We start from the raw sequence: 25,250 nt of genomic DNA on the forward strand, positions 1-25,250 counted from the left end.
TGGCGCTTGATATTATTATAATTATGTACTGTATGAAATAAGTGTCGAATCCATCTCAGTGGCATGTCCGTGTAAATGTGTGTGTTACCATGTATTGCTGTGCTCGCTGCGCGTATTTGCAAGTATAGCGACTCATAATATGTGTAGTTTGTATGTTCTCTTTATGTAATATTTTTGACTTCGACAGTCCACCCTTTGGCAGTAAACAATAACTGCCATCAATTATTAACATAAGAAAAAAATATTTCATACCATAATCGGTGACCTAGACACAAGTATGTATGCATTTCGCAAATCAGACGCTTGACTATATTTGGGGAAGACAGGGAGGAGAATGAGACATCCTCTATATGCACTCGGCGGTCATGGCACCACTGGTTGGGTGTGGGACAACATTCAACCTATAGAGTATGCTGGGACAGTGCTTTGGCCTATAATGTCTGATTTGCGACGAACATTTCACACATACATGTACCTACGTCTTTGTACACTGATGTTTGGATTCAATTGAGGTTCTGCTGGGTAGGTGAAGAAGACACAAACAAATTGTGACAGTGACATAGAAATTTTTCATGAACTACATATTCCTATCATTTTCTGAACATTGTTTCCATTTCTGGAACGTATGCTAGGTCTGTTTAATCATAGAACAAGGGTTATAAGTAGTGTCCTTCCTAAATAACATAAACCTTCGGAGTTCGGGGAGAGCCACTCATAAACCTTTCTTCCACATATATTAATGAGCTCTTTATCTGCAATGTGTGAATAGCCATTGTCTGATTTTTTTTCCTGATTACCTCTGAACTCCATAACTACTAGACCTTTGATTTTTCTCTGATTTTAACAAACTGATCGGCTAATCCTGGGATCCTATAAGGAAATCACTCCTTCCTAGAGAACCAGTTCCAGTCCCACACTCGACTCCTCATAAAGAAACCTCGCAAAAATAGAATATCCTGAAAGAAAATGTTTGTCAGCGGGAAAGAGAGAAAAGAGAAATAGAACAAAACAACTCTTGTTCATAACAAATCAATTACAATGACTGGTCTTTCTGCAGTCCTTTAGTACGCTCAGGTAGTGTTCAACAGTGCCGCCTCTCAGTCTTCACGGAACAGAGTCTCTGGTGATACGAGGTTCTCTTTGCCTTGCTCTTTGGACACACAGTTCACTTGGAACACACAGTTCACTTTGCTCTCCACCTTGCTCTTTGAACACACAGTTCACTTGGAACACACAGTTCACTTTGCTCTCCACCTTGTTCTTTGAACACACAAACTCGATGAATGTGAGCAATAAACTACTTTGTCACGAGTTCTCTCCAGGTCAGCGACCTTCTTGCAGTGGGACGAGTGGACCCAAGTCTCTCTTTCGGCGACCTTTAGTGCTGTCAACAAATCTTGGTATGGTCCTTCCCACCTGTCTATTAGGCAACCTGAGCGTAAGAACAATCACACAGTCTCTTGGTTCACATTCAAGACAGTTAGCATTTGGCATACCAGCAATCAACAGTTTTAAGTTCTTTTGTCAAGTTCTCAAATGCTGGCTCATCTCAACAGGGTACTGTACTGTCACCTCATTGGTGTATTTCTAATCATTGTGCGGATCAATCATGACATGAGGTTGTCTTCCAAAAACAAACCAAAAAGACACAAATACCAAAACAAATTTTTTTTCTGAAGAGGGTGATTCGTCGAGTGAAGATCTGGGAGTGGTTCCGAAGCTACATAATACTAGTGGCAGTATCTATGATCACAATAGTACAATTTCAAGCTTTGCTCCTACCTCTAGGGGTACCATTATCTACACACAAATTTCTGCACAATTTTTCTTTGCGGTAAACACAGCAGCATCCGTGGCGGCAGGAAATGCCTCTACCCAGTTTGAGAAAACATCAGTGCACACCAATACATAACAATAATTCCTAAAGGGTGTTAACTGTACGAAGTCAATTTGTATTTCCTGAAAAGATCCGTCTGCAGGAGGGATATGGGATGGCTCTGTTGGTATTGCTTTACCAATATTCTTCCTCAAGCAAGTAAGACAGGTCATTGCTCTCTTTACCTGCATGAGAATAGAATCCTGGCGCACACCAGTAGGCTCTCATCAGCCTGCACCTACCCTCTTTGCCTAGATGAGTCAGACCATGTGCCACCTCAGCTAGACTTGGAAGGTATGCTCTGGGGGCTACTGGCTTACCGTGTCCACCTGCCCACAGTCCTGAGGACTCCTGGCCATACCCCTTTGTCCTCCAGACTGCCTCTTCCTGCAGGGAACACAAATTTTTGTATCTTAATTTAACTATCGTGTGTTTGCAATGTAGAGTACCATGAGCATAACTCAAAAAAAAAAGAAAAAGAAACATCTCTAGAGGAGAGAAAGAAGAAGAAAATGAAAAAGAAAATGTCAGATTTGCCATTCACCAACAGGCAAATCAGTGTCTATACAAAATTTCCCTTCACCAGTATTCCCATTCTCCACCCTTTGTGCATGACAAGGCACACTGCAGTAATACTAGTGTCATCGTGCTGTTGAGATATACTGGGTTTGGGCAGAACTCTGAAGGACCTAGGCATGTGGAGTTTGAACTGTACTTGGGTCCATGTATTGTACCACCCTGTGTGAATGCAAAATATGAAGAGGAAAACTGTAGAGAAACAGAATAGAGGTTGGTGACAGATGAGTTTGTAGAGGTGGAGAAGATTTTATAAAAATTTGACAACTGGATTGGGCACTACGGGGAAGTGATTCTCTACTTGGTCTACTGCTTAAAAAATGTCTGTGTGTCTTATCTCTACTGGGACTATCCCAGCCATCAATCCAGTGTCCTGTCCATCCTAAGTTCATAGGGAACCCGGTATCTGTGAGTTAATTTCCTCTACCTGTGATGGACATACATCTAGAACAGCAGAATGCGACATTAGTCTTCAATTTTGGCAAAGGGTAATGTTGCATTTATTTTGTTCTTCCCATTAACCGAATCTGTGTTTTCGATATGGCTTATGATTCCTTACTATATGTCCCTTGGTCCTGTCTATGTGTTTAATAATGTGGCTTGTGTTTTCTGTCTAGGGGATCTATATTGACTATGTGTCCTACTACTCATACAATCTCTGGCAAAATGCCCTTCCTTCCTACAAGTGTAACATATTATTGACCATTAGGGAACTGGGGTTTGGACTGATGGGTCTTTCCTGTATGTGCCAGTATACTTACCGTCCTCAACCTCTCCACCTGTTGTTCTCTGCGCCTAACACTATTCTTGTGATGTTCAATAGCACACTATCTAAAATTAGCTACTGTGACCTTTCCAATTTTGCAAAGAAGTCTGCAGCCTGACACTCAATGCCTTATTGAGCCCGTCCATTTGCACAGAGACAGCCACCTCCCATTTCCCGAATTAGTGTTTACCAGTGGTCTTATCCAGATGGAGAGTTTTCTATTTCTGCAAGAGACAAAAACAAAAAATTTTTTTAACAAGCTTCTAGGTCATGCAAAGTATTTCACTCAATCCTTCTCATCCCGTATTAAGGGTCTGTACGTGGTCCAACAAACATTTCCAAGCTCATCTTTACTAGGGGCATTACTAGGAATGAATACTTCTTATATGGTAACTGAAAGAAATACCCTGGGGTTACCTTGTCTCTGCCCACTTTCCTACTGGAAAATACTAATGTGCAGGTTTTTCTCCATTTCTGACGTTACTTTCTTGATTTTTTTGGTTTTACTATGTATGTACACGAATGATACCATACTTACCTGTTCCACTGGTCTCAGCCACTTCCCCCACAGGATACTGCTCTTCTTTTACCGGTTGGATACTCCTCTGGGTGCATGAGAAATGGCTGAAAACAATCAGGTCACCTTCTCCTCCTAAATAAAACTTCAACATTCATTAGTACATATATAGGTTACAGTCATATTTTTATTATTTTTATTATTTTCTATAGTTTGTATGCTGGCCCTACCTGCTTCCACATCTACATAAGGTGGTGTATTTGCATTCTCTTTTTTTTTCTTCCTACTTATTTATTGTTGCTAAAAGTTCAAACAGTTCTTATATTTCCATTCTTGTCTTATATGACTTTGGTTAAACATACCACCTGCAATACCTTAGGATCAAACTCACCAACCCCTCTTGCTGCCACAGGTTTAACCAATTTGTATGTCTGACCCTTTGTTTTCGGGATTTTATCAGACATATTCTTATCCTTAAGTTCTGCAATACCTCTGGTTCAAAGATGCCCACTTTAGGGAATGGTACCCTATCTTTGTCAGTCATACATACCCATTCATTGCAAAAAGCCTCCGTGTGTGACCCATATTTTTCACACATAATAAACCTTGCTGACCCCCTGGGCCGCGGCACCTCAACCTGAACCCTAGTTTCTAAACGCCCACTGCTTGTGCAATTGGATCCCATCGCTGACTTTTTGCCAATAAACGCAATCCCCAATGCACACCGCAGATAAACGGTGAAAGACACCTAGCGCTTTCACTCGCTCACGCCCACGTTGGCCAGTGCTACCATACACTGTCGATAGCGAAGGCAATGTATCCAACCTAGGGCCCTATCTGACCTATATTTACTGGAAGTTTTTAGGAATAACTTACCCTTTCCAGTAAAGTATCGGTCGTTGGAGATTTTCCTGAGAGAGACCAGCGAAAACTCCCTATGCACTTTATTATACACAAATCACGCTTGCGTATGCTCTATACAGCGCTAATGATACCGCGATTTTACGCAAAAGCTTGTAAAGGGATATCCAGTTGCGCTATATATATCGCACCCACAAATGCGCGGTCCAATCGCACAGCATATAGGTACTTGTTACTTATCTGCCGTACGACCATGGGTCGTTGTACAAACTGGGACCCTCAGTCCGGAGCGTAATACCAAAAAAACCTTTTTACTTCAATACTTCGCAATACAATGCACTATCACGCTCCTCTACAAATCACCTCACGATTTGCGTATTTTTAATCTATATTAACGTGAGTCAGCCACTTCACGCCACCAAGCCTCCTCTTACTTGATGTACCACGGGACCCAACTTCCGGGGTTCAGTTCCACTCACTCCTACGTTCGCTCTCTCAAGTACACATTGTCTTTTCTGTACAGAAAATTTGGATTCATACAGGTTGGCAGCTTTACCCCAGAGGCAATACAGTTTTTAAACTAAATTTAGAGTAACCTGCTTTTGAAATCTGATAGTTATGTGCTATTGTATTAAATGTCTACTATCCCACCTTTGTACTTAGCGCCCGCATTCTTACGCACTTTGCGCAAACACGCGACCGTGCGTGTCTCTTACGCTGCATGCGCAGTCCTTTACTTTGTCCGAGACACGTGTACAAAACCCTGCATCCGCAATAAAACAAATCACACAGCTTCTATAAATGTGAGCAATACTAACTACTATTGCCCACTAGACACAACTTGTTCTGTATAAACTTTTATGCAGACCTGCGTTTGTGTCTTTACGCTTACTTCCTTAAAATACTGTTATTTCAGTTTTTAACTATATAGCAACAAATGTATCCTATTTCACACAGATCTATAATGAATCTAGCAATAATTAATAATTTAAATGATATGATTCAGATTGGATAGCTATCTTGCAGAACATACACTGATATAAACATACACATAATTATAATAATATTATATATATATGTATACCATTCACTGGTCTCCTATGAGACACCTTACCCATTCAGTGCTTCTAATTTGCATATCAACAGAGGTTCATATGTCTGTTCAAGAGGGTAGTGGGACAGGTTAATTAACATTTCAATAGCTATCCTAAACTAGCAAGCAGAGTTACTAAATCCTATAGGTAAAAGAAAAAAAAAAGTTTTTTTTTATATCTGTGTGTAATTCTTACACCAAGTATTCATTTATTCATTCTCACTAGGCCCAGCTGAAACTATTTGTAATTGACTATGGCATGGTTTAAATAAATGCATTGGTAACTCATAAATGGTGTTTGATGTGACCAAGGAAAGCTGATTATTCTGAGCAGTGAAAATCAGCCATTTAGAAAATGACCTTCCCAAAATGGCCACTGCTCCTCCCACTTCCACATCCATGAGGGTTACACAAAATGGTGGACAGGCCATGTGGTTAGTCCAAAATGGAGGACAGACCATGCGGCTTCCTTTGTCACAAAGAAATCACACATCATAAAAGCACCAGAAGTTATTTTAGGCCTGAGTTAAAAATAAAAACTATATCGAGGCTATGCAGCAACTTTTAAATGTACTTTTTAACCCTACTTAACAGATAAGCAATCCAATCTGAATCAAACACAATATGACTTATTTGAACCTTGTTTTGCAACAATAAAAATAAGAATTTACTTACCGATAATTCTATTTCTCATAGTCCGTAGTGGATGCTGGGAACTCCGAAAGGACCATGGGGAATAGTGGCTCCGCAGGAGACTGGGCACAAAAGTAAAAGCTTTAGGACTAGCTGGTGTGCACTGGCTCCTCCCCCCATGACCCTCCTCCAAGCCTCAGTTAGGATACTGTGCCCGGACGAGCGTACACAATAAGGAAGGATTTTGAATCCCAGGTAAGACTCATACCAGCCACACCAATCACACCGTACAACCTGTGATCTGAACCCAGTTAACAGCATGATAACAGAGGAGCCTCTGAAAAGATGGCTCACAACAATAATAACCCGATTTTTGTAACTATGTACAAGTATTGCAGACAATCCGCACTTGGGATGGGCGCCCAGCATCCACTACGGACTATGAGAAATAGAATTATCGGTAAGTAAATTCTTATTTTCTCTGACGTCCTAGTGGATGCTGGGAACTCCGAAAGGACCATGGGGATTATACCAAAGCTCCCAAATGGGCGGGAGAGTGCGGATGACTCTGCAGCACCAAATGAGAGAACTCCAGGTCCTCCTCAGCCAGGGTATCAATTTTGTTGAATTTTACAAACGTATTTGCTCCTGACCAAGTAGCTGCTCGGCAAAGTTGTAAAGCCGAGACCCCTCGGGCAGCCGCCCAAGATGAGCCCATCTTCCTTGTGGAGTGGGCATTTACAGATTTTTGGCTGTGGCAGGCCTGCCACAGAATGTGCAAGCTGAATTGTACTACAAATCCAACGAGCAATAGTCTGCTTAGAAGCAGGAGCACCCAGCTTGTTGGGTGCATACAGGATAAACAGCGAGTCAGATTTTCTGACTCCAGCCGTCCTGGAAACATATATTTTCAGGGCCCTGACAACGTCTAGCAACTTGGAGTCCTCCAAGTCCCTAGTAGCCGCAGGCACCACAATAGGTTGGTTCAGGTGAAACGCTGAAACCACCTTAGGGAGAAACTGAGGACGAGTCCTCAATTCCGCCCTGTCCGAATGGAAAATCAGATAAGGGCTTTTACAGGATAAAGCCGCCAATTCTGACACGCGCCTGGCCCAGGCCAGGGCCAACAGCATGACCACTTTCCATGTGAGATATTTTAACTCCACAGATTTAAGTGGTTCAAACCAATGTGACTTTTTGGAACCCAAAAACTACATTGAGATCCCAAGGTGCCACTGGAGGCACAAAAGGAGGCTGTATATGCAGTACCCCTTTTACAACGTCTGAACTTCAGGGACTGAAGCTAGTTCTTTTTGGAAGAAAATTGACAGGGCCGAAATTTGAACCTTAATGGACCCCAATTTCAGGCCCATAGACACTCCTGTTTGCAGGAAATGTAGGAATCGACCTAGTTGAATTTCCTCCGTCGGGCCTTACTGGCCTCGCACCACGCAACATATTTTCGCCAAATGCGGTGATAATGTTTTGCGGTTACATCCTTCCTGGCTTTGATCAGGATAGGGATGACTTCATCCGGAATGCCTTTTTTCCTTCAGGATCCGGCGTTCAACCGCCATGCCGTCAAACGCAGTCGCGGTAAGTCTTGGAACAGACAGGGTCCTTGCTGAAGCAGGTCCCTTCTTAGAGGTAGAGGCCACGGATCCTCCGTGAGCATCTTTTGAAGTTCCGGTTACCAAGTCCTTCTTGGCCAATCCGGAGCCACGAATATAGTGCTTACTCCTCTCCATCTTATCAATCTCAGTACCTTGGGTATGAGAGGCAGATGAGGGAACACATACACTGACTGGTACACCCACGGTGTTACCAGAGCGTCTACAGCTATTGCCTGAGGGTCCCTTGACCTGGCGCAATACCTGTCGAGTTTTTCCCAACGGTTTATAATCATGTGGAAGACTTCTGGGTGAAGTCCCCACTCTCCCGGGTGGAGGTCGTGTCTGCTGAGGAAGTCTGCTTCCCAGTTGTCCACTCCCGGAATTGCTGACAGTGCTATCACATGATTTTCCGCCCAGCGAAGAATCCTTGCAGCTTCTGCCATTGCCCTCCTGCTTCTTGTGCCACCCTGTCTGTTTACGTGGGTGACTACCGTGATGTTGTCCGACTGGATCAACACCGGCTGACCTTGAAGCAGAGGTCTTGCTAAGCTTAGAGCATTGTAAATGGCCCTTAGCTTCAGGATATTTATGTGAAGTGATGTCTCCAGGCTTGACCATAAGCCCTGGAAATTCCTTCCCTGTGTGACTGCTCCCCAGCCTCGCAGGCTGGCATCCGTGGTCACCAGGACCCAGTCCTGAATGCCGAATCTGCGGCCCTCTAGAAGATGAGCACTCTGCAACCACCACAGGAGGGACACCCTTGTTCTTGGTGACAGGGTTATCCGCTGATGCATCTGAAGATGCGACCCGGACCATTTGTCCAGCAGGTCCCACTGGAGAGTTCTTGCGTGGAATCTGCCGAATGGGATTGCTTCGTAGGAAGCCACCATTTTACCCAGAACCCTTGTGCATTGATGCACTGAGACTGGCTCGGTTTTAGGAGGTTCCTGACTAGCTCGGATAACTCCCTGGCTTTCTCCTCCGGGAGAAACACATTTTTCTGGACTGTGTCCAGGATCATCCCTAGGAACAGAAGACGAGTCGTCGGAACCAGCTGCGATTTTGGAATATTGAGAATCCAATCGTGCTGCCGCAACACTACCTGAGATAGTGCTACACCAACCTCCAACTGTTCCCTGGATCTTACCCTTATCAGGGAATCGTCCAAGTAAGGGATAACTAAAATTCCCTTCCTTCGAAGGAATATCATCATTTCGGCCATTACCTTGGTAAAGACCCGGGGTGCCGTGGACCATCCATACGGCAGCGTCTGAACTGATAGTGACAGTTCTGTACCATAAACCTGAGGTACCCTTGGTGAGAAGGGTAAATTTGGACATGAAGGTAAGCATCCTTGATGTCCCGAGACATCATGTAGTCCCCTTCTTCCAGGTTCGCAATCACTGCTCTGAGTGACTCAATCTTGAATTTGAACCTCTGTATGTAAGTGTTCAAAGATTTTAGATTTAGAATCGGTCTCACCGAGCCGTCCGGCTTCGGTACCACAACAGTGTGGAATAATACCCCGTTCCCTGTTGCAGGAGGGGTACCTTGATTATCACCTGCTGGGAATACAGCTTGTGAATGGCTTCCAAAACTGTCTCCCTGTCAGAAGGAGACATCAGTAAAGCCGACTTTAGGAAACGGCGAGGGGGAGACGTCTCGAATTCCAATTTGTACCCCTGAGATATCACCTGAAGGATCCAGGGGTCTACTTGCGAGTGAGCCCACTGCGCGCTGAAATTCATTGAGACGGGCCCCCCACCGTGCCTGATTCTGCTTGTAAAGCCCCAGCGTCATACTGAGGGCTTGGCAGAGGCGGGAGAGGGTTTCTGTTCCTGGGAACTGGCTGATTTCTGCAGCCTTTTTCCTCTCCCTCTGTCACGGGGCAGAAATGAGGAACCTTTTGCCCGCTTGTCCACGAAAAGACTGCGCCTGATAATACGGCGTCTTCTCATGTTGAGAGGCGACCTGGGGTACAAACGTGGATTTCCCAGCTGTTGCCGTGGCCACCAGGTCTGAAAGACCGACCCCAAATAACTCCTCCCCTTAATAAGGCAATACTTCCATATGCCGTTTGAAATCCGCATCACCTGACGACTGTCGTGTCCATAACTCTCTACTGGTAGAAATGGACAACGCACTTAGACTTGATGCCAGTCGGCAAATATTCCGCTGTGCATCACGCATATATAGAAAAGCATCTTTTAAATGCTCTATAGGCAAAAATATACTGTCCCTATCTAGGGTATCAATATTTTCAGTCAGGGAATCCGACCACGCCAACCCAGCACTGCACATCCAGGCTGAGGCGATTGCTGGTCGCAGTATAACACCAGTATGTGTGTAAATAAATTTTAGGATACCCTCCTGCTTTCTATCAGCAGGATCCTTAAGGGCGGCCATCTCAGGAGAGGGTAGAGCCCTTACAAGCGTGTGAGCGCTTTATCCACCCTAGGGGGTGTTTCCCAACGCACCCTAACCTCTGGCGGGAAAGGATATAATGCCAATAACATTTTAGAAATTATCAGTTGTTATCGGGGGAAACCCACGCATCATCACACACCTCATTTAATTTCTCAGATTCAGGAAAACTACAGGTAGTTTTTCCTCACCGAACATAATACCCCTTTTTGGTGGTACTCGTATTATCAGAAATGTGTAAAACATTTTTCATTGCCTCAATCATGTAACGTGTGGCCCTACTGGAAGTCACATTTGTCTCTTCACCGTCGACACTGGAGTCAGTATCCGTGTCGGCGTCTATATCTGCCATCTGAGGTAACGGGCGCTTTAGAGCTGTCACTAATTCCTTCCAACAGTTCATCCACTCAGGTGTCGACCCCCTAGGGGGTGACATCACTATTACAGGCAATCTGCTCCGTCTCCACATCATTTTTCTCCTCATACATGTCGACACAAACGTACCGACATACAGCACACACACAGGGAATGCTCTGATAGAGGACAGGACCCCACTAGCCCTTTGGGGAGACAGAGGGAGAGTTTGCCAGCACACACCAGAGCGCTATATATATACAGGGATAACCTTATATAAGTGTTTTTCCCCTTATAGCTGCTGTATCTTTAATACTGCGCGTAATTAGTGCCCCCCCTCTCTTTTTTAACCCTTTCTGTAGTGTAGTGACTGCAGGGGAGAGCCAGGGAGCTTCCCTCCAACGGAGCTGTGAGGGAAAATGGCGGCAGTGTGCTGAGGAGATAGGCTCCGCCCCCTTATCGGCGGCCTTATCTCCCGTTTTTCTATGTATTCTGGCAGGGGTTAAATGCATCCATATAGCCCAGGAGCTATATGTGATGTATTTTTTGCCATCTAAGTTATTTTTATTGCGTCTCAGGGCGCCCCCCCCCAGCGCCCTGCACCCTCAGTGACCGGAGTGTGAAGTGTGCTGAGAGCAATGGCGCACAGCTGCGGTGCTGTGCGCTACTTTATTGAAGACAGGACGTCTTCTGCCGCCGATTTTCCGGACCTCTTCTGCTCTTCTGGCTCTGTAAGGGGGACGGCGGCGCGGCTCTGGGACCCATCCATGGCTGGGCCTGTGATCGTCCCTCTGGAGCTAATGTCCAGTAGCCTAAGAAGCCCAATCCACTCTGCACGCAGGTGAGTTCGCTTCTTCTCCCCTTAGTCCCTCGATGCAGTGAGCCTGTTGCCAGCAGGACTCACTGAAAATAAAAAACCTAATTTAAACTTTTACTCTAAGCAGCTCAGGAGAGCCACCTAGATTGCACCCTTCTCGTTCGGGCACAAAAATCTAACTGAGGCTTGGAGGAGGGTCATGGGGGGAGGAGCCAGTGCACACCAGCTAGTCCTAAAGCTTTTACTTTTGTGCCCAGTCTCCTGCGGAGCCGCTATTCCCCATGGTCCTTTCGGAGTTCCCAGCATCCACTAGGACGTCAGAGAAAATACAATTTTGCATCTTAAATATTATGAGAAACGCATTGTCCCTTGAATTTCATATCAGCGTCTTACTAATAACACAACAATACACATGGATATGATGATTTTCTCAGCTTTTATGATGCGTCCATCACAAGCTGATCGACCAGAGCATCGCATTTATAATGTACAGTGCATCATTAAGAACGTGATATCGCGGACCAGCCCCATCTAAGAATGCCAAATTGCTTTCTCGCATATATTTAAAATGCCCGCTCTAATATATGTTGCAGATGCCAGGCGCATCTTTTTACCATATACGATAAAAGTGCGCTGTACATCGCAAAATACTGTATCCCATAAGAGAAAACAATACACCCACACATTATATATAAAGCTCATTGAAGTATATATTTGTTATTAAAAAGGATATGGATTCAATATATATTACAAAGTACAGTATACCTATGGGTGGTCTTCAGTATGCTGACTGACAGGATCCCGGCGCACAGTATACCGGCGCCGGGATCCTGACAGCCGGCATACCGACACTTATTCTCCCTCGTGGGGGGCCACGACCCCCCTGGATGGAGAAAAAATCATAGCGCGCGTAGCGCGCCACCGTGCCCGTAGCGTGGCGAGTGCAGCGAGCCCGCAAGGGGCTCATTTGCTCTCGCTACACTGTCGGTAAGCCGGCGGTCGGGCTCCCGGCGCCGGTATGCTGGTCGCCGGGAGCCCGACCGCCGGCATACCATAGTGAACCCTATACCTATAGTTACATGAATACAACTCACACAGTAAGCAGTTAAAACATAGTTACATACAATTACATACAGTTACATGCAGTTTCAGTTACATGCCAGCAATACAATTACCATTCCCTCCAATGTATCTTATGTCTCCCTCTCTCTGTAAATAAATACAGGAACTGAACTGGCAGCAAGTCCATCATCCTGTGAGACCAAAAAAACCACTGAGCTCCTTTGTGATCAATGTTTTATCTAGTTTCTGGGGGAGGGATTCACGATGAGTCACCAGTTTCTTTGTATATGCTGAACAGGTTTCAGCCTTGGGGATGTCCAAAGGGGCTGGCCTGAGTTTCCTGTTCATTACCTGTTTGGAATTTCTATTGTTCTAATAAAAGTGATTTTAGCTTTTATACATGTAATCATAACTATCCGCTGCAATGTCCCACAACTTCACAAAAAGTATCAAATGAATCTACACATCAATCTGGTTGCCTTAATAGTAAACATGACCGGTCTATTTGGTTTCATTCAAATAATACACATACATGACAGCACTCCATCATATACAATTCTAAATCATCATGATGTCTGGCGCTTGATATTATTATAATTATGTACTGTATGAAATAAGTGTCAAATCCATCTCTGTGGCATGTCCGTGTAAATGCGTGTGTTACCATGTATTGCTGTGCTCGCTGCGCGTATTTGCAAGTATAGCGACTCATAATGTGTGTAGTTTGTATGTTCTCTTTATGTAATATTTTTTACTTCAACACCCAAGGGTTGGACGCCATCTTCTGCAGTTCACCCAGGTCTGGTTAAAGACCACTTCAGACGCATGGGTGCAGGAAGTTGTCTTTCACATGTACGCAGTCTCCTTCAAGAGACGTCCCCCTCGCAGGTTTTGCACCTTGGTTATCACTTCAGATCCATTAAAGGCGCAAGCTCTACAAAAGGTTGTGGTTTCCCTCCTGAATGCAGGAGTGGTAGTGCCGGTTCCTCTGGCCTGGAAAGGAAGAGGTTACTACTCGACCCTGTTTCTAGTTCCAAAAACCAATGAGTTTTTCTGGCCTATTCTCAACCTTAAATCACTGAACAAGTTTATGAGAGTGTCCAAGTTCCATATAGGAAACACTGTGCTCAATTTTACTGGCCATGGAACCCGGAGACTATATGGTATCCCTGGATATACAGGATGCGTACCTGCATATACTTATTGCCATTTCGCATCAGCAGTATCTGTGGTTTGCTATTGGCAACCTCCACTATCAGTTCCAGGCTCTGCCATTTCGACTGGTTATGGCTCCTCAGATCTTCACCAAGGTCATGGCTGTAATGACAGCCCATCTCCATCACCAGGGAGTCAGGATCCTGCCGTATCTGGATGACTTGCTGATTCTGGCAAAATCCCACAATGTCTTCCTCAGTCATCTGCAACTGATGGTAAGCTTCCTACAAGCCCACAGGTGGCTCATCAGTTGGAAGAAATCCTTGCTGGTTCCAGCTGAGAGCATGGTGCACCTGGGGGCACTCCTGGACACAGTCAGCGACTGTTTCTATCTCTAGAAAAAGTCCTGAGACTTCAAGACAAGATAAGATGCTTCCTTTGTCACCCCAGAGTGTCGATACACTCCACAATGCAAGTACTTGGCCTGTTGGTGTCGGCATTCAACATGGTAGAGTACGCTCAATTTCATTCTTGCCCTCTGCAAAGTTTAAACCTTTCCAAGTGGGATGGCCTACCTCTTCGGATCAGATTCACATGATCACTTTGACTCTGGAGGTTTGTCTGTCACTGACCTGGTGGCTACAGGACCAGCAATCGAGCAGGGGCCATCCCTTCTGGATCCCTGACTGGGTCCTGCTGACAATGGATGCCAGTCTGAGGGGATGGGGTGCAGTGTTGGAGTAACACTCTTTTCAGGGTCGCTGGACCAAGGAGGAGTCACTCCTCCCAATAAACATTCTGGAGTTGCGGGCGGTGTTCATTGCATTGACTCACGCCCTGCTTCTGGTACAGAACAGGCCGGTTCAAGTATGGTAAGACAATGCCACTATGGGGGCATACATAAACCATCAAGGGGGCTCTCGAAGCTGTATGGCTATGATGGAAGTGTCAAAAATCCTTTGTTGGGCGGAGCGCCATCTGCCAGCAATATCGGCAGTGTTCATTCCAAGCATCCTAAACTGGGAAGCAGACGTGCACGCCGGAGATTGGAGTCTTCATCCATAAGTCTTTCAACTCATAGTGGACAGGTGGGGCCTACCAGAAATAGACCTGATGGTGTCTTGACACAATCACAAGGTTCCAGTCTTCAGATCAAGGACCAGGCATCCTCAAGCAGCATTCGTGGAATCACTGGCAATTCCATGGAATTTTTGGCTGCCCTATGTGTTCTTTCCAGTGTCACTCCTTCCCAGGGTCCTGCAGAAGTACAAACAAGAAGGTGGATTTCTACTTCTAGTGGCCTAGACGGCATTGGTTCTCAGACCTGCAGGGTCTATCGACAGAGCATCCTCTTCTACTTCCTAAGCGCCCAGACCTCCTCATACAGGGCATTTGTCTTTATTCGGACCTGGCTAGGCTGGCTTTGACGGCATGGCTCTTGAAGCATCACTCCTGAGAGCCAAAGGATTCTCTTAGGCGGTCATCCAAATTATGTTAAAAGCCTGTAAAATGGCTTCAGCTCGGATTTATTACAGGGTCTGGAATTCTTACTTCACCTGGTGTGCTGATAAGAATTATGATGCATACAGATTCAGAACTTCCAGAATTCGGGCTTTTCTGCAAAGAGATCTGGACTTAGGCCTTCGTCTGGCCTCCCTCAAAGTTCATATATCTGCCTTGTCGGTATGGTTTCAGAGAAAAATTGCATCTATTCCTGACATTCATACATTCACTTGGGGTGTCTTACAGATTCAGCCTCCCGATGTCCCTCCTGTGGCTCCATGGGATCTGGCTGTTGTCCTGATTGCCCTGCAAGAGTATCCATTTTTACCTCTTGAGACGGTGGATCATAAATGGCTCACGGCCAAGGTCTTGTCTTTACAGGCTTTTGCCTCTCTGCTAGAAGGGTGTCGGACTTAGGCGCATTGTCCTGTCGTCCACGCTGTTAATATTTCATCATGACCGGGCAGTTCTTACAACTCACCCAGGTTATTTACCCAAGGTGGTGTCATCCTTTCACCTTAACCAAGAGATTGTGGTTCCGGCCTTTGGCCCTCATTCCGAGTTGATTGCACCAAGCAACTTTTTGCTGCTGGTGCAATCAACTAATCTCCGCCTATGGGGGAGTGTATTTTAGTATGGCAGGGCTGAGAACGCTTGTGCAGCCCTGCTATGCTAAAAAAGTTTCACAAAATACAAGACCAGGGTCAGACCTACTTACCCTGTGCGACGGATCCAGCGATGATGGTCACAGCTTTGACGTCAGACATCCGCCCTCCATTCGCCTGGACACGCCTGTGTTTTTCTTACCACTCCCCGAAAATGGCTTAAAACAGTCAGTTAATGCCCCAGAACGCCTTCCTGCTGTCAGTCTTCTTGCGGTCGCCGCTGCGACCGCTTTCTTTGCTGTCAGCGTCGTTGCCCGGTGCATGCGCATTCCAGACTCGATCGCACCGCTGCGAAGAAGTGCAACGTGTGATCAGGTTGGAATGAGGGACCTTATCTCTTGTGATTTATCCTCGAAAGAGTGGTCTTTGGATGTGGAACAGGCTCTCCGTATATATGTGGAGAGGACTGCCTCTATCAGGAGGTAAGACTCCCTTTTTATCTTCTTTGGTTTTCACAAACGTGGCTGGCCTCCGAATAAGCAAACCTTGGCCAGATGGATTAGAATGGTGATTGCACAAGCTTATGTGCAGGCTGGTCTCCCAGCACCTGCTGCTATTAATGCCCATTATATTCGGTCTGTTGGACCTTCTTGGGCGGCTCACTATGGCACGTCCGCAGAACAGTTGTGCAAGGCAGTTACGTGGTCCCCTCTGAACACGTTTCTTAGGTTCTATGCCTTTGATACTTTCGTCTCCCAGGATGCTTCCTTTGGACGCTGGATTCTCATACCCGCTAAGGCGCGTCCCCTCCCTTAAGGAACTGCTTTAGGACATCCCCGATGTTTCCCTGTGGAAACTAATGTAACCTTCTGCAGAAAAGGATAGTTATGGTAGACTTACCATTGTTAACTCTCTTTCTGCGCGGTACATTGGGTTCCACAGGGTGCCCACCCTGACGCACCTAGCTTCTATGGCAGGCATGTTCAAACTGCGGCCCTCCAGCTGTTGAGAAACTACACATCCCAGCATGCCCTGACACAGCTTTAGCATTCTCTGACAGCAAAACTGTGTCAGGGCATGCTGGGATATGTAGTTTCACAAAAGCTGGAGGGTCGCAGTTTGGACATGCCTGTTGTATGGGTTTGTATGGCATTATCCCCTGGTCCCTTCTCCTGTCATCAGAATGTGGTTCTATGTGACTAACATCTACCTTCTCTCTTACCTGCTCCTGCATTGGACTGGTTAACGAAACTGAGTTCACAGTGCCTGGAGGTGAGGTTATAGAGGGGGCCCCAATGCATCCTGGGACAGCCTAAAGCTTTAGCCTGTTGGTGCCTCTGGATCAAGATCCACTCTACACCCCTATGTTTACTTGTGGAACCCAATGTACTTTGCAAAAAAAGAGTTAACAATGGTAAGTCTACCATAACTCTCCTTATTGAAACAGGGACTAATGTTACTGAGTTAAAAACTCTCATATTGGCAATGTATAAATAAAGAGTAATAATGATTGCCTAGAGAGGCATCAGATTAATGGAAACTGATCACCTTTCCACTTGTAAGATTAATACAAACTGATCACCTATTCACTTTTCTCTTCTTTAGTTGAAGGTAGTCTGATTAATGTCATGGCCGCTTTAGGTTAGAAGATCCAGAAATATAGTTCCACATTGCAAACATTTTCTTTTTTTTTCCATTTCTCCTTTTAGGTTTATCAGCATGAGATGACGTCTGTCTCTTTACAGTACATTTGTAGATTCCTTGAAAAAGTGAACTTTACACATAATGAAACAAGAACCATCCTAATTCATGTCAGCCTTACATACTTCCAGCTGATATTATACTTAATTCATTAAGAGCCAAGATATCATGCATTGCTGTTCAATACGCGCTTGATGTTGCACATAGTTTACATAATGTGGTAATAAAACAAACGGCAGAGATGGCCCTGCTAGAACCAACATTTCTAAGTAGAAGATGAGGTTACAGAATTCAAAACCCTGTATGAGGGCAATCCAAGCCGACTCAATAATGGCAATGAAGAATACTTTACGTTTTAGTAGTAAAGACATAATTATGTCTTGCGACATCGATCAAGAGGGTTTATTGGCAAAGTGATTGATTGTAAGGGACTGTTTGGAGGAGGTAATGTGGGAATGGCTGCTAAAATGCAGGTGTTTCTTGGTTTCAGTGCATGTCTCTGCCTGCGACTGCGACCATGTATGCAGCTACAATGGCTCCGGCATCTAACTACTGGGATTTGCAAAACCACTGGTAAGCGTCTTAATACAAATCCCGGCGTGCAAAGACGCAGCTGCGAATACATTAGCATACATCTCTGTATCATTCTCATAGAGCGCTTCAACTGTTTGATCCAGTGTTACCATAAAGCTTGTTAGACTTTTTCTGCATAAGCCTTTTTTAGGGGGAATTTGATGCACCATGCCTAAAATATGCCAAGCTAGTTCCAAAAGTCCCAAAAGTATGAAATTAAACGCTCATCAAAAATGTCTGTTTCATAATACGACTTTGTAAAGTGCAACAACACATTGATTTGGAAGCCTGCAATTTGTATAATGCTATTGGAAGAAAAGCATCATGAACATTATAGGTATAAACATTAGTAGCAGAAACTACAGTATATTTGGCTTCTGTCATTACTTTATACCACAACTCTGTAGTAATGTGGAAAGGAAGAGCATTGCACTCCAAGGAGTTTATTTGCCAAGTATTAGCTCTGGGGGTGTTTATGCAAGGAATGTGAAAGGGCAGTGGTTTTGATAGCAATACACGTGGGGTATTTTATGTTTTGGGTTTAAACATTCCAGGAAGCAAAGGATTGCATAGTGAATAAACCCCTTGGTGTAAACAGTGGTAGAGCCTGAATTGTGTCCTTCCTCTGTTTTGACACTTCTACAGATTCAGACATTTAGCCCCCAAATCACCTCTGGAATGCGATGCTGGTTTATTGTTTCTTGATATGTGTGCCAGTCTTATGGAATAGAGCAATGCAGGGCTAATGCTTTTCAGGCTCAGATATAATAGTTATATTGCATGCATACCTTAGTAAATGCAATTAATTATTTACTATTACTGTATGTTTGAATCTGTTTTCTGATTGTTTGAATCCTGTTGTTCAGGAGCTTGTCAAGCAGCTCCTGAACAACAAACAACGTCAGAAGTGTCTTACCTGGGCTAAAGAATAAAAGAACTGGTCTGTTGCTCAGTGGTCCAAAGTCCTCTTTTCTGATGAGAGCAAATTTTGTATCTCATTTGGAAACCAAGCTGGAAAATGAAGTCAGCATCTCCATAAAGATTGTCTTCTGAATGAAGCATGAAGTGCTGCGTTGATTCTGGACTTAATAAAGCACATTGGACTACAAGCATATTGGATTATGTGTCTCTCCATTCTTCCTCCATACTCTGGGACCTTGATTTCCAAATGAGATGCACATTTTGCTCTCATCAGATAAGAGGACTTTGGACCACTGAGCAACAGAACACTTCTTTTTTTCTTTAGCCCAGGTAAGATGCTTCTGACATTGTTTGTTGTTCAGGAGCGGCTTGACAAGAGTTGGAGATGCTTACTTCATAATCCAGCAGGACTTGGCACCTGCCCACAATGCCAAAAGTACCAAAACCTGGTTCAATGACCGTGTGATTACTGTGGTGGATTGGCCAGCAAACTCGCCTGACCTGAACTCCATAGAGAATCTGTGGGGCATTGTCAAGAGAAAGATGAGAGACATGAGACTGAACAATGCAAAAGAGCTGAAGGCCGATATTGAAGCATCCTGGGCTTCCATAACACCTCAGCAGTACCACAGGCTGATAGAATCCATGCCAAGTGGCATTGAGGCAGTAATTCATGCAGAAGGTGCCCAAACCATGTACTGAGTACATATGCATGATTATACTTTTCAGAGGGTCAACATTTCTGTATTTAAAATCCTTTTTTTTAATTGATTTTATGTAATATTCTTATTTTCTGAGATTTTAGATTTGAGGTTTTTTTAAGCTGTAAAACACAATCATCAAAATTCTAACAAATAAAGGCTTGAAATAGCTCACTTTGCTTGTAATGAGGCTATATAATATATTAGTTTCACCTTTTCAGTTGAATTACTGAAATAAATGAACTTTTGCACGATATTCTAATTTTCTGAGTTTCACCTGTGTGTGTGTGTGTGTGTATATATATATATATATATATATATATACATACACACACATATATAAACATATATACATATATGCCCTGACGAAAAAGCTGTTCGCTTTGAAACGTTGGCAACAACTTGCAGTGTCGTGTCTCTTTTGTTCTGAGTGCCGCCGTTCAAGACTTGCATATTTGGGGAGTTGCTACACTCTCCTAATTACGGAAGGCAACAGACGGAGTAATCCTATTATGCTGAGAGTGCCGGGCCACAAGCGATATAAACATATATACATATATATATATATGTACGTGTATATATATATATATATATATATAATATATTAGAGATGTGCAGGTTCGGATTTACTCTGTTCTTAACGCCAGAATTATCACAAATTCGGATTTATCCGGATATTTCTTATTGGCTATCCAAAACACGTAGCATCAGAGAGCCAATAAAATGCAGTTTTGAGATCCAGGTAATTCTGAGTGAATCCGGGTAAATCCGAACCCGCACATCTCTAATATATATGAGGAGTTATGGTAAAACTTACCTTTGTTAACTCTCTTTCTTCGAGGGTTAATTCTTTATCTTGGGTATGATGCTGGTGGAGACCTGGACTGACACCTAACAATAAGCTTGTGAGCCTCCCAGGATGCATTGGGCTACTCCCCCTTCATACCCCACCCCCATGCTCAGGCATTTGTTTTAGTAACAAGCCCAAAGTAGGAGCTGAAGAGAAGAGAGAGAAGGAAGGATGGTTCACACAGGAACACACTTTCACATAGAGGAGAAGGGAACTGGTGACCGGAGAAGTAACCCATTGAAGCTAGGTGTGTCAGGGTGGGTGACCTGTGGATCCCATGGACCTTGAAGAAAGAGAGTTAACAAAGGTAAGTTTTACCATAACTCCTCTTTTCTTCTTCAGGGTTCATGGTCTCCAAAGGGTTAATTCTACCACCTTGGGAAGTCCAAAGCAGTTGTAATTGGGAGGGAATGCACCTAAGCTGAAAGGAGTACATTGTGGCCAAAGGTTGCACCCTGAGAGGCAAATGTATCAAAGGCATAGAAGCTAAGAAACGTATGGGCAGTAGACCAAGTAGCTGCCTTGCAGAGTTGTTCAGCAGATGCGCCATGGCGGGCTGCCCATGAAGGACCCACAGAGCGAGTAGAGTGAGCAGAGATTGTACTTGGAACAGACAGATCCACTTTGTGTATACGTCTGTGAAATGGTCATGCGGAGCCAATGTGCCAATGTTTGTTTAGTGGCTGGCCAGCCCCGCTTGTGGAATTCATAAAGGATGAATAAAGAATCGATCTTCCTAAGGGAACCAATACGGTCCATGTAGATCCGAAGAGAATGGACCACATCATATGATGCTTCATCTTGTGAGAGGCCAGGCTCCTGAAAGGCCAGTACCACAATGGGATCGTTAATATGAAACTTAGATACTACTTTAGGTTGGTACCTTTTTTTTGGTTCTAAGGACCTCCTGGTCCTGGTGAAAAATTAAGAATGGTGAGCGACATGAGAGAGCTCCCAAGTCTGAGACCATGCGTGCTCAGTCGATTGCCAGTAGAAAGAGGGCCTTTGTGGTTAACCACTTGAGGTCTATCGGCTCCAAAGGTTCAAAAGGGGGCCGAGATAAGGCCTGTAGAACCAAAGGCAAATCACACAGAGCCACCGGAGGAACAAATGGAGGTTGTAATCATAGTGCCCCTTGAAGGAACATACATCTGGCAACAGACCCAGTCTCTTGTGGAACCAGATGGACAAATCCGAGACCAGGTGAAGACCCATGGCTAGGCCCACCTGTAAGAAGGCTAACAGCCAAGGTATCTTGAGAACTTTAGGTAACATAGTAATGGTGAGCAGACAACTGGAAGCATGAGTGCCATATACGGTAATATATGCGGGATGAGGCTGGTTTCCGAGCCTGAAACATAGTCTGAACTACCGCACCGGAGAAGCCTTTGTCTCTTAGGAGGTAGGTCTCAAGAGCCACGCCATCAAAGACAGACGTGGCAGGTCTGGATGAAGACAGGGCCCCTGAGAGAGCAGGTTTGGCCGAAGAGGTAGAGGGAAGGGCTCATCTATGGAGAGATCCCTCAGATCCAAGAACCATTGGCATCTGGGCCATGCTGTAGCTACCAGGATGAGCAAGCTGCCTTCCTTCTTGAATTTGTGCTGTACTCTGGGAAGGAGAGATACTGGAGGGAGGAGATGTCAGAGGGAAGTTCCATGGTTGCTTCCAGATCTCTTGTCCTGGCCCCATACACCAAACCTTATGGTTGTGTCTGGAGGAGATGAGATCCATGGCTTGCAAGCCCCATCTGCGTACCAGAATTTGGGAGACATCCAGGTGGAGAGACCACTCTCTGGTGTGGACATAATGGTGACTGAGAAAGTCTGCTACCCAGTTGAGGACTCCTAGAATGAATATTGCAGAGATGGCTGGAAGACGAATTTCTGCCCAGGCGAGAATCCAAGACACTTCCTGCATGGCACTTCGAGTGCCACCCTGATGATTTATGTAAGCCACGTCCATGGCGTTGTCTGACTGAACTTGTACTGGTGAACCTTGAAGAAGTTCTTGAGCCATTTAAGAGCCCTGTAAACTGCTCGGAGCTCGAGTACATTGATTGAGAGAGTCCTTTTTGATGGAGACCAACAGCCCAGAAAGGAGTGACTGCCCATGACTGTTCCCCACCCTTGTACACTGGCATCTGTGGTGAGAAGCGTCCAGTAAGGAATCCAAAATGGTCTGCCCTAGTCCGGGTTGGGTTTGTGAAGCCACCATGCCTGGGATAGTTGGACCTCCTGCATCAGAATCAGAGTCTGAGACCTGAGTCGTGTTGGTAGGCCATTCCCACTGGCCAATATAAGGTGCTGTATGGGACCTGGAGTGAAATTGAGCGTATTCAACCATGTTAAATACGATACCAAGTAGCTCAGAGTCTGCATGGCCGCATGTAAAGAGACCTGGGGGCAGGGAAGTAGGTTGTGGTTGTGCAACTGCAATGTCACAATCTTGTCCTGAGGTAGGAAGATGTGCTGTAGGCTGGCATCTAGCAAAGCTCTGAGGTGTAGCATCCTCTGAGATGGGACAAGTGAGAACTTGGCCCAGTTGATTAACCAACAGTGGGCCTGAAGAAAGGACAACGTCAGTTGGAGATGACGATTCAATATCTCCAGAGACTGTGCCAGGAGTAGTAGATCATCTAAGTATGGGAGGATCCGAATCCCCTGTCCTCTGAGATGGGCCGTCGTCACTGCCATAACTTTGGTGAATTCCCTGGGAGCTGTGGACAGTCCAAAGGGTAGGGCCTGGAATTGGAAATGCTGTTGGAGAACAGCAAACCTGAGGAACTGTTGGTGGCAGGGTGCTATAGGTACATGCAGGATGTCCAAGGAAACCATATAATCCCCAGGTCACATTACTAGTACAATGAAGCAGAGAATTTCCATACAGAACTTGGGTATCCTGAGGTACTTATTCAGCAGCTTGAGATTCAGTATGGGGCACTAGGACCCATTTGGTTTCTGAACAAAAAACAGTGTAGAATAGAATACTTGACCCTGTTGATACACATAGATGACCACTCCCAACTGCAGTAAGGAGTGAATGACTCCCTGCAATGCCTGTGTTTTGCCAGGGTATGGTGACAGAGTGGAAGGGAAATACCGTCTGGGAGGACGCATCAGGAATGAGAGAGTGTACCCGTGAGAGACCACTTCTTGGACCCAGGAGTCGGTTGTGATAAGACCTTATGCATGGGCAAACTGAAGAAGCCTGCTTCCCACCCTGGGATTACCCAAGGGGGCGCCCATCCTGTCAGGCTGAGGGTTTATTCTCAGGTTTTGTAGAAGTACGTCTGGTGGTCCAAGCCTGCTTGGCCCTGGGTTTAGAGGCCTTGCCTGCACAATCTGAGTGTGTGAAGGACTGACCCTTGGGTTTGCCTTGTGAATGAAAAGTCCGAAAGGATGAAGTCCAAGGTCTTCCTGAGGAAGCTGAAGGCAAATGAGCCATCTTAGATGTCACCAGTTTATCAACAATCTTGGCCAGTGCTGGACCAAACAGGAACTTGCCTGTGTATAGAAGGGCTTCCAGGGCTTTCTTGGCGTCCATATCCACCTTCCATGAGCGGAGCCACACAATGCGGTGAGCTGCAATGGATACAGCGGAAGCCTCAGAGGATAACAGTGCAACATCAAGAGCAGCTTCACCAATGTTATAGGCTGCATCTCTGATGTTGGCAATAATGTATAACTGAGCTGTGGACAGAACAGGTGTGAAACTGCATTCTAGGTCATCGGTCCATGTTTCTATGGCCTTAGCGACCTACCCTGTGGCCGTAGCAGGTCTGGCAGTAGCTCCTGTAATTGAGTAAACTGACTTTAGACATGCATCCAGTTGTCTATCTGGTGGTTCCTTAAGTGAGGATGCAGTAGGGATAAGTAGCTTGGAACTATTGAGTAAGTGTGTCACATGAGTATCTACAATAGGTGGGTTTTCCCACTGTGCACAATCCTCTGTTCTAACTTCTGTGAAGTGGTCAGAGTGCGGAAACTCTGCTAGTACTACTTTCTGCCGCTTGCATAGCAGATCTTTAAAAGTAGTGTCTGATTTAGCATCCTCAATTTGACCGCCCTGATTAATGCTGCCACATAAAATTTAGATTGGGCCTCCTCGTTCCTTGAGTGAGATTCTGCATCAGTAACCTCAGCCATGTCAGCAAGTACTGATGATTCCTTCAAATCCGAGAGTGGTGAGGATTGGGAGGAAGGAATAGTGCGTTTAGCAATAGTAGGTGCAGGCAGTGTGCCTTGCCCATGTATGGTAAAACTTACCTTTGTTAACTCTCTTTCTTCGAGGGTTAATTCTTTATCTTGGGTATGATGCTGGTGGAGACCTGGACTGACACCGATCAATAAGCTTGTGAGCCTCCCAGGATGCAATGGGCTACTCCCCCTTCATACCCCACCCCCATGCTCAGGCATTTGTTTTAGTAACAAGCCCAAAGTAGGAGCTGAAGAGAAGAGAGAGAAGGAAGGATGGTACACACAGGAACACACTTTCACATAGAGGAGAAGGGAACTGGTGACCGGAGAAGTAACCCATTGAAGCTAGGTGTGTCAGGGTGGGTGACCTGTGGATCCCATGGACCTTGAAGAAAGAGAGTTAACAAAGGTAAGTTTTACTATAACTCCTCTTTTCTTCTTCAGGGTTCATG

The sequence above is a fragment of the Pseudophryne corroboree genome, chromosome 5, assembly GCF_028390025.1.
Source record: "Pseudophryne corroboree isolate aPseCor3 chromosome 5, aPseCor3.hap2, whole genome shotgun sequence".
In the NCBI taxonomy this organism is placed as follows: Eukaryota; Metazoa; Chordata; class Amphibia; order Anura; family Myobatrachidae; genus Pseudophryne; species Pseudophryne corroboree.